At 43.1% G+C, this 12,343-nt stretch overlaps 1 protein-coding gene and 1 long non-coding RNA gene across 14 annotated transcripts in view; one reads left to right on the top strand and one right to left on the bottom strand.

Moving 5' to 3' along the window:
- ULK4 (unc-51 like kinase 4) overlaps nucleotides 1-12,343 on the bottom strand; it is a 727,378-nt gene that overhangs the window by 15,650 nt on the left and 699,385 nt on the right.
- LOC129058585 (uncharacterized) lies at nucleotides 1,990-11,176 on the top strand. The gene is made up of 3 exons (XR_008523775.2): nucleotides 1,990-2,531; nucleotides 4,001-5,675; nucleotides 5,830-11,176. It is a non-coding gene; the product is annotated as an uncharacterized LOC129058585 (long non-coding RNA).

Here is a 12,343-nt window from a genome sequence, read left to right as displayed (position 1 = left end):
CATCTGCTGGGTCTTAAGGCAAGTCCTGACAAATTTCAAAGGTATAAATCTGATAAAATATATCAGGATCTGTATGATTAAAAACTGTAAAATGCTGATGAAAGAAAATAAATAAATGGATACACAATATTCAAGGATTGGAAGGCTCAAAATAATAAAAATTTCTTCCAAAATATAGGTCTAATGAAATTCCTATCAAAATCTCAGCAGAAATCTTTGTAATATAGAATAGCTGAGTCTATTGCTTCTTGGCCTTTTGGCTAAGATCAAGTGAAGAATAACTGACTCTAAAATTTTCAATGGAAAGGCAAAGGAGCCAGAACAGGTAAAATAATTTTGAAAAAGCAGAATAAAATTTAGGCATCATACTACCCAACTTTAAGAGGCACTACATGATTCCAGCTACCATGACAGTGTGGTATTGGCAGAAGGTCAGACACACAGATAATGGAATAGACAAGAGAGCCCAGAAACAGAACTACACAAATTATTGTTAAAATTTTGACAGAGGCGCAAAGTTAATTCAAGGAGAGAAGAACAGTGTTTTGAACAAGCAGTGCTAGAACAAATGGATGCGCATATGCATAAACATCAATCTAGACACATATTTTACATCTTATATAAAACGTAATTTTAAATGGATGATGGATCTAAATATAAAATGTAAAAACTATATAACTTCTAGAAGAAAATATAGAAGAAATTCTGTGACCTTAGATTTGGTGATGAGTTTTTAACATAAAAACATAATCCCTTAAAAAAATTATAAATTGGACTTTGTCAATATTAAAAACTTTACTTTTTGAAAACATAAGAGAATGAAAAGATAAGCCACAGCCTTGGAGAAAATATTTGCAACTTACATATCTGATAAAGGACTTATATCAAGAACATAAAAGTAACTCTTTAAAAATATTTTTTTTAGAAAGAGGGTCTCTGTTGCCCAGGCTGGAGTGCAGTGGTGTGATCAAAGTTTACTGTAACCTCATACTCCTGGGCTCAAGCAATCTTCTTGCCTTGGCCTCTCGGTTCTTACTTTGGCTGGGATTACAGATGTAGGCCACCATGCCTAGCCAAAAAGAACTCTTCAAATTCAATAATAAGAGAACGACCAGCCTAATTTTTAAAATGGGTAGAAAATCTGAAGATATATGGGTGGCAAAAGAAGATATATGGGTGGCAAATAAGAAAAGATAACTCAACATTGTTTGTCATTAGGGAAACACATATTAAAACTGCAGCGCAATACCATTGCATACCTATTAGAATGGCTAAAATTCATAACACTGACAATAACAATGTTGGTAGGGATGAAGAATAACAGCAGTTCTCATTTATTGTTGATGTGAATGCAAAATGGAACAATGCTTTGGAAGACAATTTGGCAGTTCTTTATAAAACTAAACATACAGGCCAGGCACAGTGGCTAACACCTGTAATACCAACACTTAGGGAGGCTAAGGCAGGTGAATCACTTGAGCCCAGGAGTTCAAGACCAGCCCCAGCAACATAGTGAGACCTCGTCTCTGCAACTAAATAAATAATAATTAGCTGGGTGTGGTGGTGCACACCTGTGGTCCCAGCTACTTGGGAGGCTGAAGTGGAAGTATCGTTTGAGCCTGGGAGGTCAAGGCTTCAGTGAGCCATGATCAAGCAACTGCACTCCAGCCTGGGTGACAGGGTGAGACTATGTCTCAAAAAAAAAAAAAAAATTAAACATAGTCCTACCATATGGCCAAACAATTGCACTCTTGGATATTTACCCAAGTGAATTGAAAACTTATGTCCACACAAAAAACTGTATTCAAAATCCTTCACACTTTTATTCATAATCACTAAAATGTAGATGCAACCAAGCTGTCCTTCAACAGTGAAATGGAAAAACAAGGAAGTCATCATGCATCACTTGGAATGCAATCAGACTTAGAGTCTGATTTGATTTTTAGAATTAGATATTAGTAAAAAAATTTGAAAAAATAAGAGTTTGAATTTACCTTGCTAAATTATTGTATACTATGATACCAAACCATTTTCTATAGCTGGTAATGCCCGTGATAAGAGGATTTCAAGGGGCTCTGAAATGAATGATCCTTGGGAGTGGACTGCTTCTGTCTCCCAGAGTTGAGTGTCCTCTTAGGCCGCTGAAGGTTATAAATTAAGATGGGAACCAGCCCTCTTTTAGAAACATTAGATTCCACTGTATCTGCCAGACTATGTGGCCTTTAACCTTCTATTTTCTCAGTACTTTAATTTTCTTCAAAAACCAAATTATGGGTCCACTCAAAAGTCATCCCACCTACTCCTCTTTTGAGCTACTTAGGCAGAGAATGTTTTGTGCAAACTGAAACTCACAAAGAAATCTCCTCTCCATTTTGAAGGAAGTGGGAGTCAAAGTGACCCTTGTCTACTGTGATGCTGAATTCATGACTAAGAGACTATTGGTGAACTTATCCTGGCTGTGATTACAGACGTCAAGAGAGAGTACTGCAGCAACACTAAGAAAATAATGCAAGAGAACACCCGCGAAGAGTGTAAGCACAATACCTTCTTCCCGAAGTCAACATTTTCATTACTGGCAGTCAGTTATCCAAGACAGGCTAACTCAATTTTATTTTGCAATAATGTACTATAGCAGAGGTTCCCGGACCTGTGAGTCCACGAGTGGATTTCAATATTTCAAAACATCAAATGGCAGGCGTCCATTTCCTGCAAACAAAGTCGTGCCTGCCTCACATTTCTCTGCTTTATGATGAAAATATATCAGCCAAGCCTGGAGTGCCAGCCATTATCTCATGCTGCTAAAACATCTGCCTGGTAGCTAAATGGCTAAAATCAATCAAAATGGAAACATGAATTATACTAAATACAGAAATTTCACCTGGTAGACAGGTAATTTTCAAAACATGGGGTCTTTAAAGGAAAAATAATAAAATAATTGGGAATTTGAGCTTAGAATTAAGATAAACTTGGAAAGACAATTCCTCTACATCTGTTGAATATATATATACACATATGTGTATGTATATACAGATATACATATATACATATCTATGTGTATATATACATATATACATATCTATGTGTATATATACATATACACATATACGTATATATGTATACACACATATATGTATGTATATGTATGTGTATAGATGTATATACACATATATGTATATATGTATTTATGTATATGTGTATATACATCTGATTATATATATACACATATATACATATACATATATGTGTATATGTGTGTGTGTGTATATATATATATATAAAATCAGATAACACACTTGGGATAAATACATAATTTTATGCAAACTCTGCTATGGTCACTTTAACATGGCACTGTGTCAATCCAGCATTCACCCAAACATTGAAAGGAGATGGTAGTGTTCCACAGAATCATCTTCAAATTCCCCACTAGGCTCATGAATTGTAAAATAGTGGTTTTATACACAACACCCTGCAGTAGAGAGTTTGGGTTGGCTCTTCTCTGGATTTCAGCTTCCCCAAATACAAACTAGCAAGTGGAGCCATCCTATGCCCCCTGATAATGGCAGAACCCTGAAGTTGGCAGCCTCTTCAGTTTGCAGGAGAGGATGTAAGAACAGAGAAAACAATGGCTTGCCCAAGGCAAAGTGGCCATTGAGGGACAAATCTAAGATGGGTGCCTATACTCCTCATCTAAGGCCTTAAAAAACATGCAAACCAGAACTTACTTCTATTTTCTATCACCGTGGCACATCAGGAATTTATGCTCACAAATACGACTCACGGCATCAGCTTGTAAAATGCTCCAGTGCAGCCTTCTGTATTTGTAAATGTTTTTTGGTGTGGAGAGATGTGTGGCTGTAACTGAGTAAGGTATGGGCAGGCTGTGGTACTTTGTTTATGAGTGTGCAATAATATATGTCAATATCTGTAGTGATCTTGAATGTGTGTGGCAAAAGGAAGTCCAGTTAACTTTTGCTTTCTAATCATGAGTTCCTCTCAACAGGCCCAGGCAACACTGACAGACTAGAAAAAAAATATCAGGAGATGAAGCTGACACAGTGAGAGCAGCCCAGGTGCTTCTTGGTGCTTGTTATTACAGACACACACTTCACACAGGGGAGGATTATTTTAATTCTGTGGCCTTCAGATCTCATAAATACAAGTAAAAACAAGCAGGTAACTATGACAACTTTACTTCAGAGAGTTGAAATTTCAAAAATAAACCTATCCATCCAGCCCCTTCATTTTGTTCTATTAATGTATACTTTGTCTTCTCTTCAGCTGGGGTTTTCATGCTACTTCAAAGCCATTTCTCCCAACTGCTCATAGAGACAGGCCACCCTCTTGCCACCTGATGCCAGGATGGAATCTGGAGGAGAACCTCTCGTCGGCATGATGCAATCTGGCAGGCCCGCCTTCACTTTCTACCTGGTGTTGCAGTGTGCATTCTGGGTCCTTCCAGAAGCATCCTGAGCTGCTGCCAGGGTCTCACCTTTCATATTCAGATTAAAGCAAGTCTATATTAACACATCCTGCTCTGCATCCAGGCCCATATGCTCATCACACCTTCCATGGGATGCTGAGTAAATCTGAGACTGAATGGAATAATTTTCATGCATGGCCTCCAGCTGCCTCACAGCATCTGTGCCTTCCCTGGAGTCCATTTGGAAACTTTATGTACCTCAGCAAAAGCAAGTGAAGCCCGTTCTGTCCATGATTAGTAAGCAGGGGATGATCTGAAAGAGATCTAGAGGTGTCCCTAAGGATTCCCGTCAGTGGATCTGCTCATCACCAAGGGTAATGGGGTAACAGTTGGAGCTCAAGGGAAGAGGCAGGGTCTTACAGAAGAGGTAGGCCCAGTCACAAAGGCTTGCTCACCTAGATTTGACCCAGGTCCCCATGAATGCAGATTCTCTGGAGGGTGACAGAGATATTGCACTAAACACCTGGAACAGTACTGGAGCATAAGCAGCACCATGTTTCTGTCCAGGAGGACCACTGTGTGAGGCAGTCTGTCACCCTCTGCATGAAGCACAGCTTTGCTTTAGCTCACTGGGAGGCCCCAAGCATACTGAGGCCTGAGGAAGTGGTGGCATCTGGAATACAGTGATTCCTCAAGGTGAAGGAAGCTGGGAGAGGAAAGGAAGAAAATGGCAGATGACCTCTTGTTCAAGGGCAGCGATGAGTCTCCATGTGGTGTACTCCAGACAAACCGGATAGGAGAGGGGAGTACACAGGGCATTAGTAGATGTGTGGGGGCAAAGTTGGCAAAACCCAGATTTCAGGTAGAAACTGTTGGATTCACTTTTACCTATGGGATTAAATAAGTAAAAAGCCTTGGAGTAAAAACGGCTTGGGATTTGTGTCAAGAAAGGAAATTAACATTTCTGAGCACCTACTATATTCAGGAATAGAGTTAACTGCTTTCAAACATATAATTTTCTTTTTGACAACTTGAAAAACAAGTATTAACTGTGCTCACTTTACAGATGAGAAAATGAAGGCTAGGAGGGCTCATGTGACTTGTCCAAGGTCAGCTAGGCAGCAAGCAGTGGCACTGAGATTTAACCCAGTCCCCCCAACTTCAAGATCCACACTCTTCCCATGAGACCACAGCATCTTCACATCTGCCACTAAGTACCTGGCAAAGTTGTTGGCTGATTGGCTGATTTAAAAAAGTAAGCAACTGACTAAGCTGTGTTTCTAGCCCCACTGCCTACATGCTGTGTTATCTTGTATAAATCGCTTGCACTGCTGTGCCGGCCATCTCTTGTAAATTGCATAGCACCCTTTGCTCCCCCAGTCATTGTTGTTCATCCTCATCATTTCCAGGCAAAGCAGGAACCGCAGAATCTCTCTCCTAGATGGAACTGGAAGTTGCTGCTGTTGACCAAAGGAGTCTGTGGATCCTGTGTACTGTCCAGTAAGCTGTTCCTGATATGGAGAGCACCATACTTTTGGCAACTTCTTTCAGGCTTGGCTACCAAAGGCTTTGCACATCTCTCCTGGCGCTCTTAGATGGAGGTCCGTCTTTGCTGGTGATGAGAAGTGAATCAACAGTTTGCTGGGTAGCCACTGTGGGCCATTATCTCATGTTCTCTTCACAGTGACCCTATGAGGGAGGTCTTCCATGATCACATGTTAGAGACAGGGTGAGGCGGTGATTAGTAGTGGAGTTGGGATGGAGGCCCAGATTGGGCCAGCTCTCTCCTGCATCCCACCCCATTGCTGCTCTGCCTTCCCTCCATTGCTTCCTGCCCCAGTCACCATGTTGCCCTTTGGCTCTCCCCATGAAAGGTGTGGCTGCAGGAGCACCTGGCGAGAGACAGGGCCGGTGTCCAACTGGGGAAGCCGGGAGTTGACATTTCCCTTAGTAGTGAGGAGGCTGACGTTCTGCCATGGGGGGAGCTAGTCCCAGCTTCCAGGGGCCCAGGTTCCCAAGGAAATATCTTGGCCTGTATTTAAGACAGAAGCCTCTCAAGCTGGGGTCAAAGTAAGGAACACTGCTCCTTTCCACTGACATTTCCAGATTTGGAGATGCAGTGTGCAAAGGAGGATGATGGTAAGCTAGCATTTGAATGATCAAAGGGCACACTTTGGTGAGAGCAAAGCAGTGTTGAAGGACTTTCTTCTTTTTCTTGGCCTTTATTTCCTCCTCCTGGGGTCTGTATGTTCCCTTAACCTAGCCTGACACCTCCATTCACCTCTCTTGCCCAAACTCCTCTCTGTACCTGTGGGCACCTGCCAAATCTAGAGGCTACAGAAATAACATGCAGAGGATTTGAATGTTTTTCTTTTTCACCCCATAAGACACGATTATTTTCTAAGAGAAAATTATCCATAGCTACCTCCTTCTTCATTTTAGGCCAGCCAGTTCTCTCAGCTCTCTGCAGGGCAGTAAAAATGTCCTTATTGCTTAGAAACTGTTCATAATTACATCACCTTCTGGCCATTAAGTCCCATAAGTCTAAAATGTTGAATATAATATAGCTGCTTTGGGAAGTCTTTTAGGCCTGATCCAACTAACTAACTACAACAACCAGTTCCAAAATAAGTGACGAAACAAACAGTTTTAATTGGCAAAAAATTATGTGTGGACTTTTTGTAGATATAAAAATAAATGGGAGGTTGGCCCAAAGTAAGTTCTGGTGAAATACAGGATCAGGACATACCGTTTTGCCCAGGAGGACCCAAACCAAGCACTTAGAAAAGCATGAGAGCATAGATTTCTAAGGCACTGGCATGAGGATGTCAACTATAGATGTGGCTGGAATTATTTCCTCACAAGAAAAAATACTTGGGGTGGTAACCAAAGTGGGATAGCTTGGGTCATAAGAAATGAGGAACAGTATGACTATCTATCATGCAAACCTGATCCAAGCAAATACTAACCAGTCCTTAGGAATACTATATGGGGTCACAGTGAGCTGTGCATTTGACAACCGAGTCACTGATTTTGTGTTGTGAGGGTGTTTGTGTGATAGGGAGGGCTCTGAGGTGGGAAAGGGGAGGGAGATAAGAGAAAGAGCTTAACAGGGCCTGTTTCCAGCCCCTTCTCTGAACCTCCCACTGGATGGAGGGGAGCAAAGTCGAGCAATGTCAAGTCAACTTGGCTAAAAAAGCCCACAGCTTCCTTCTTTCCCCAGTTCCTCACTCTACAAGGTAAGGACACTATCAGCCACTAAACCGCTCTGCAGTGATTCAGCCACTATACATAGGGACAATCAGGAAAATGCTCATAATATAAAGTAAAAAAAAACACACAATATAAAAACATGCATGGACCATGACTGCAAGGATATGCAATGAATATCGTACATCCTGAATTTGAGACCTCCAGTGTCATAAGAAAGTGCCACCAAATCCTCACACCCAAGGCCCTCAGTCTAGTCAAAGGTGGGCAGAAAAGCAATCACAATCACACATGAGATGCATACACATGAAAAGCTCTTTTGGCAACTGTAAAGGATCCTACAAATATTAGCATGATTCTGTGGTCAATAAGACAGTGTGTATTGAGCACCTACTATGTGTTGGACTCTGTTTAGATTCTGAAGAAATAGCAGGGGGTGCCGGGTGTCAAGTCAGAGCTTCCACCTTGAGAAACACAATTAAAAAGTAAACAAATACAATAACTTGAGATGCTGATAGGTGTCATGAAGAAAGTAAAGCAGGGGAGAGAAGAACAATGGCGTGAGGTCAGCCAGGACAGTCTCCCTGAGGAGGTGACACATAAGCCAAGGTTAGAATGATGAGAAAGAACCAGCCATGAGAATATCTGAGGGACTTATATTGTAAAAAGGGGTGATAGCAGCAACCATGAAGGCCTGAAGTGAGAACAGGTGGGGTAGAGATTTTTTAAAGGTTGCAGAAGCAGGGACCAGCTGGAAGCTGGAAGCCAGTTAGGAGGGACTTTGGGAATGGTCCAGGTGAGAGGCAACAGGATGAGGCACAACATCTAGGAACTCACATGCCAGCACCAGATCCCTAACCACGCTGACACAGTGCCTCCTCCCCTGCCTTCCAATGACCCTTCAATTGAGCAGAGGTAAAATGCCGTGTGGCCCTTTGTCCTCAGTGGCAGACGCAGTGCCTTGGGGGAGGTGTGAGCCAGCAGGTGGCTGTTGAGGTGGGCATGCCAAATAAGCCATGCATTGAAGACCCTCTCTTGTAGGGCTAAATGCTGAAATAGTCCCATTCTGAGCAAACAGGAGAAGAGTCTGCCTCATCCACCATATGGAAACAGAACCTGTGAGATTCCTATCAGAAATAAAGTAACTCAAGTACTCTTCAAAGAAGGGGAAAAAAAGAGTTTCCATTTGAAAATGGGCAATATGATTACATGTTCTCTGATTTGGAAGGAGATGGATTAATCGACAATTATAAGCAATCTCTTCAACAGATTATATTAGATGAGCATTCTATTTTTTGGTAAGTTTTAATACATGGTGGAATTTTTACGTGAAGTCTTCAGCCTCTCCTTGAAACTCATGTTACAACTGGAGGAAAAAGTCAGTCAGTTATGGCCAGCTCTAATTTCTGCCCTTAATAACATGCTCTACTGAGCAAAAACACCTCTGCTGCAGTGAATCCACAGTGCGGAAGGGAGACTTGTGACAGGGCATAGGGCTGGGGCCTAAGACCTAATCCCCACAGGCCCTCAGAGAAACCACCATAAATAACTCCAGAGGCATCAAGTTGGGATTTATAAGGCAGGACAGAAGGACTCCATGACTTTGGGACACGAGGTGGCCAGGCCTGGAGAGTGGAGGCTGGGCCAGCACTACAGAATCCTCAGCCTGGACTGGGCACCGAGCATCAGTCAGGAGGGCAAGTAAGGGACCATCTCAGATCCATGGCCACAGGGGGCCACGGCCAGCCAAAGTGTCAACCCGAGGTGGCCAGCTCTGAGAATGATCTGCATGCTTCCTAGGACTGAGGGCAGCCACGTTCGTGAGACACACCGTCAACTCGGGCCCTTGCTGAGCATGAGTCACAGCCAGGCGGAGCGCGGCTGGGTACCCACTGGAAACAGCTGGTAGGACCACGCGAGCTCAGTCATTTGCTCTGTCCTCCAGACTTCACCTCATACTTCTGTGGCTCTCTAATGAAACATTAGGGGCTGCCAAAAGTCCTTCAAATTGATAAAATTGGGAAGAAAATAAAATGGAAAGGAAAATTGAAGCACACTTGGTTTACATTATTATTAAAGCCGTCAGGCACCAATTAATCAAAATTTAGGCCTGATATTGACTGCTGGACAGCTGAAAATTCCCACGGTGGCTGTTATTTTTGTTGAGGGACTTGATCAAATACCGACTCCATTTGGAAACATTTTATAATGACCATTTTGAGAAAATGAGCAGCCCCTTTGAGAGATCTCACCCTTCCCTCCCTAAGGCAGGGCCACAGCTTTGAGGGCATTTTTTGCGAAGGCTTTGAGAGTCTGGCTCCAGGAGAAGGGAAGGGAATCGTGAAGTCTGTGGGTTTTTACCTCCAAGAGACAGGTCCGCTGTCAGCTGACCCAAAAGCATCCATTCTGCACAGCTTGGTGGTGACAAGTAGCTATGTGTGTGGTAGGGGCTTGGAAAACTCCCAGGAGGCATCTGCTGGCCCACACACCCCCTGCTCTGGGTGAATCAGAGGACCACACAGGACCCAGCAGAACATGTATGCACAGGAAATAACTTTCTGGCTAAGTGTCAAATCGGCCTTGAGATAAAATTAACTGAAGCAAGGTCTCCCAGGCCTCCAAGGGCAACATCAAAGAGCCCGGATATTCCTCTCTAAAAGGCTTTGACAGGCTGAGTGGACCAACCTCCTCAGGCCTCTGCTCTTTATACTTGTGGACAGGCCCAGCCGGAGCAGCGGCTGGTGCAGGTGGCAGGACAGGGTTGGGATCCTGGACTCAAAGGAGTTGTGACCACCAAGTAGCAATCACTCCTTCTGGGCAACCCTGGGCACTTGAACAAGACAGCAGAGCTGTGGTCCAAGTGAATCTCTAGTGGGTGAAGCTGATTCTAGAAAAGCCTCAGGCTGGCTGCAGACTCTGCTTGCACATTTTTTGCAGAGTAGAGAAGGATGCATAAAGAGAGGCCTCACAGAGTGAATGTCCCAGAGCACTGAGACCACTGAGACCAAGAGAGACTCCCTCCCAGTCCAGGTGAGCTACCACGGGGGAATTCTCACGCACAGGCTGTTTGGCTGCAAACAGGCTGGACTTTGTCATTGTTTCTTTGCATTTTTCTTGGTGGCTTATAATACAAGGTTAGGTCTCTTGGAAGCCTAAGAAGATTATCCAAAAAGGCTGTTTTCAGTTGGGTTAGAGTATAAATAGCATGCAAGTGCTTCATGAACCCCAGTTCAAATTCAAAGGTATTCTTAGAAGGTTTTCATTAAATAAAGGCAGGAAAATAAATTAAGACCAAGAAAATGATTTCAACAGAGGGGTGAAGGGGGAGCTCCTATTCTTCCTTCTTACTGAAGTGCTTCTTCCAAACAGCCTCCTTTACTTCCATGGTCCCTTAAAACCACTTTGCTAGGAGTCGACTTACGTGGAGCAAAGGCAATGCTAACGGAGGGTGCAGCTGCCTCTGTGGCTACTAAGTGGAAAATATAACCCTCTTGCCAGCTACCTCATGTGCCAGGTGTGTGTGTGTGTGAGTAAATCTGTGTCTCTATGAGGGGGGGTGTGTGTGTGGGGGGCGGGGGGTGTTAAGGCTTTTTTTTTTTTTTTGCTTTTATTATCATTTTAATTTAACTTTAAGTTCCAGGATACATGTGCAGTACGTGTAGGTTTGTTACATAGGTATACGTGTGCCATGGTGGTCTGATGCAGCTATTGACCCGTCATCTTCTAAGTTCCCTCCCCTTGCCCCCCACCCCCCGACAGGCCCTTGTGTGTGATGTTCCCCTCCCTGTGTCCATGTGTTCTCATTGTTCAACTCCCACTTATGAGTGAGAACATGCAGTATTTGGTTTTCTGTTCCTGTGTTAGTTTGCTGAGGATGTTGGCTTCCAGCTTCATCCATGTCCCTGCAAAGGACATGATCTTATTCCTTTTTATGGCTGCATAATACTCCATGGTGTATATGTACCACATTTTCTTTATCCGGTCTATCATTGGTGGGCATTTGGGTTGGTTCCATGACTTTGCTATTGTAAATAGTACTGCAATAAACATACGTGTGCATGTGTCTCTATAGAAGAATGATTTATATTCCTTTGGGTATATACCTAGTAATGGTATTGCTGGGTCAAATGGTATTTGTGATTCTAGATCCTTTAAAACTTATCTTAGACAGACTCATTTACCCTGAAATAGAGGATATGATGGATGCTAAAAAGGCGACAGTTCTAAATGCCTTACCACTATAAATTCTGCATGACTCTTAGAGCCTAATTTGACATCAGCCACAGTGAGAAGTCCTTAACATGCACTCCTCCTGTCCACACCAGATCAGTGAGTCCTGCTGCTCCTCTCGTTTACAGATGAGGAAACTGCCACCTCAGGAGGCAAAGTGACTAGCCATGGTCTTCCTGACTTCGAATCCTTGATCTCAACCATCAAAGGACACTGAGAAAGAACAAAGGAGTCAGCAGTTGTAGCTGAGATGTCTACCAGATTGAGAGAGCCCGTGAAATAGGAGTCCACTGTAGCTGTGTTTGATTCAGTGGCTTCATGGCACAGCTGACTACTTCACATTCGTGTTCCTCAACTAGGGGTGATTTTGACCCCCAGGAGACATTTGGCAATGTCTGGAAACACTTTTGGTGGTCACAATTGGGGATAAGGGGAGGTGGACTGGCATCTAATGGGTAGAGCCAGAAATGCTGCTATACACTC

Source organism: Pongo abelii, chromosome 2 (assembly GCF_028885655.2).
Source record: "Pongo abelii isolate AG06213 chromosome 2, NHGRI_mPonAbe1-v2.0_pri, whole genome shotgun sequence".
NCBI classification, from domain to species: Eukaryota; Metazoa; Chordata; class Mammalia; order Primates; family Hominidae; genus Pongo; species Pongo abelii.
The sequence above is the reverse complement of the archived record's forward strand: the minus strand, read 5'-3'. Positions and strand labels throughout refer to the sequence as shown.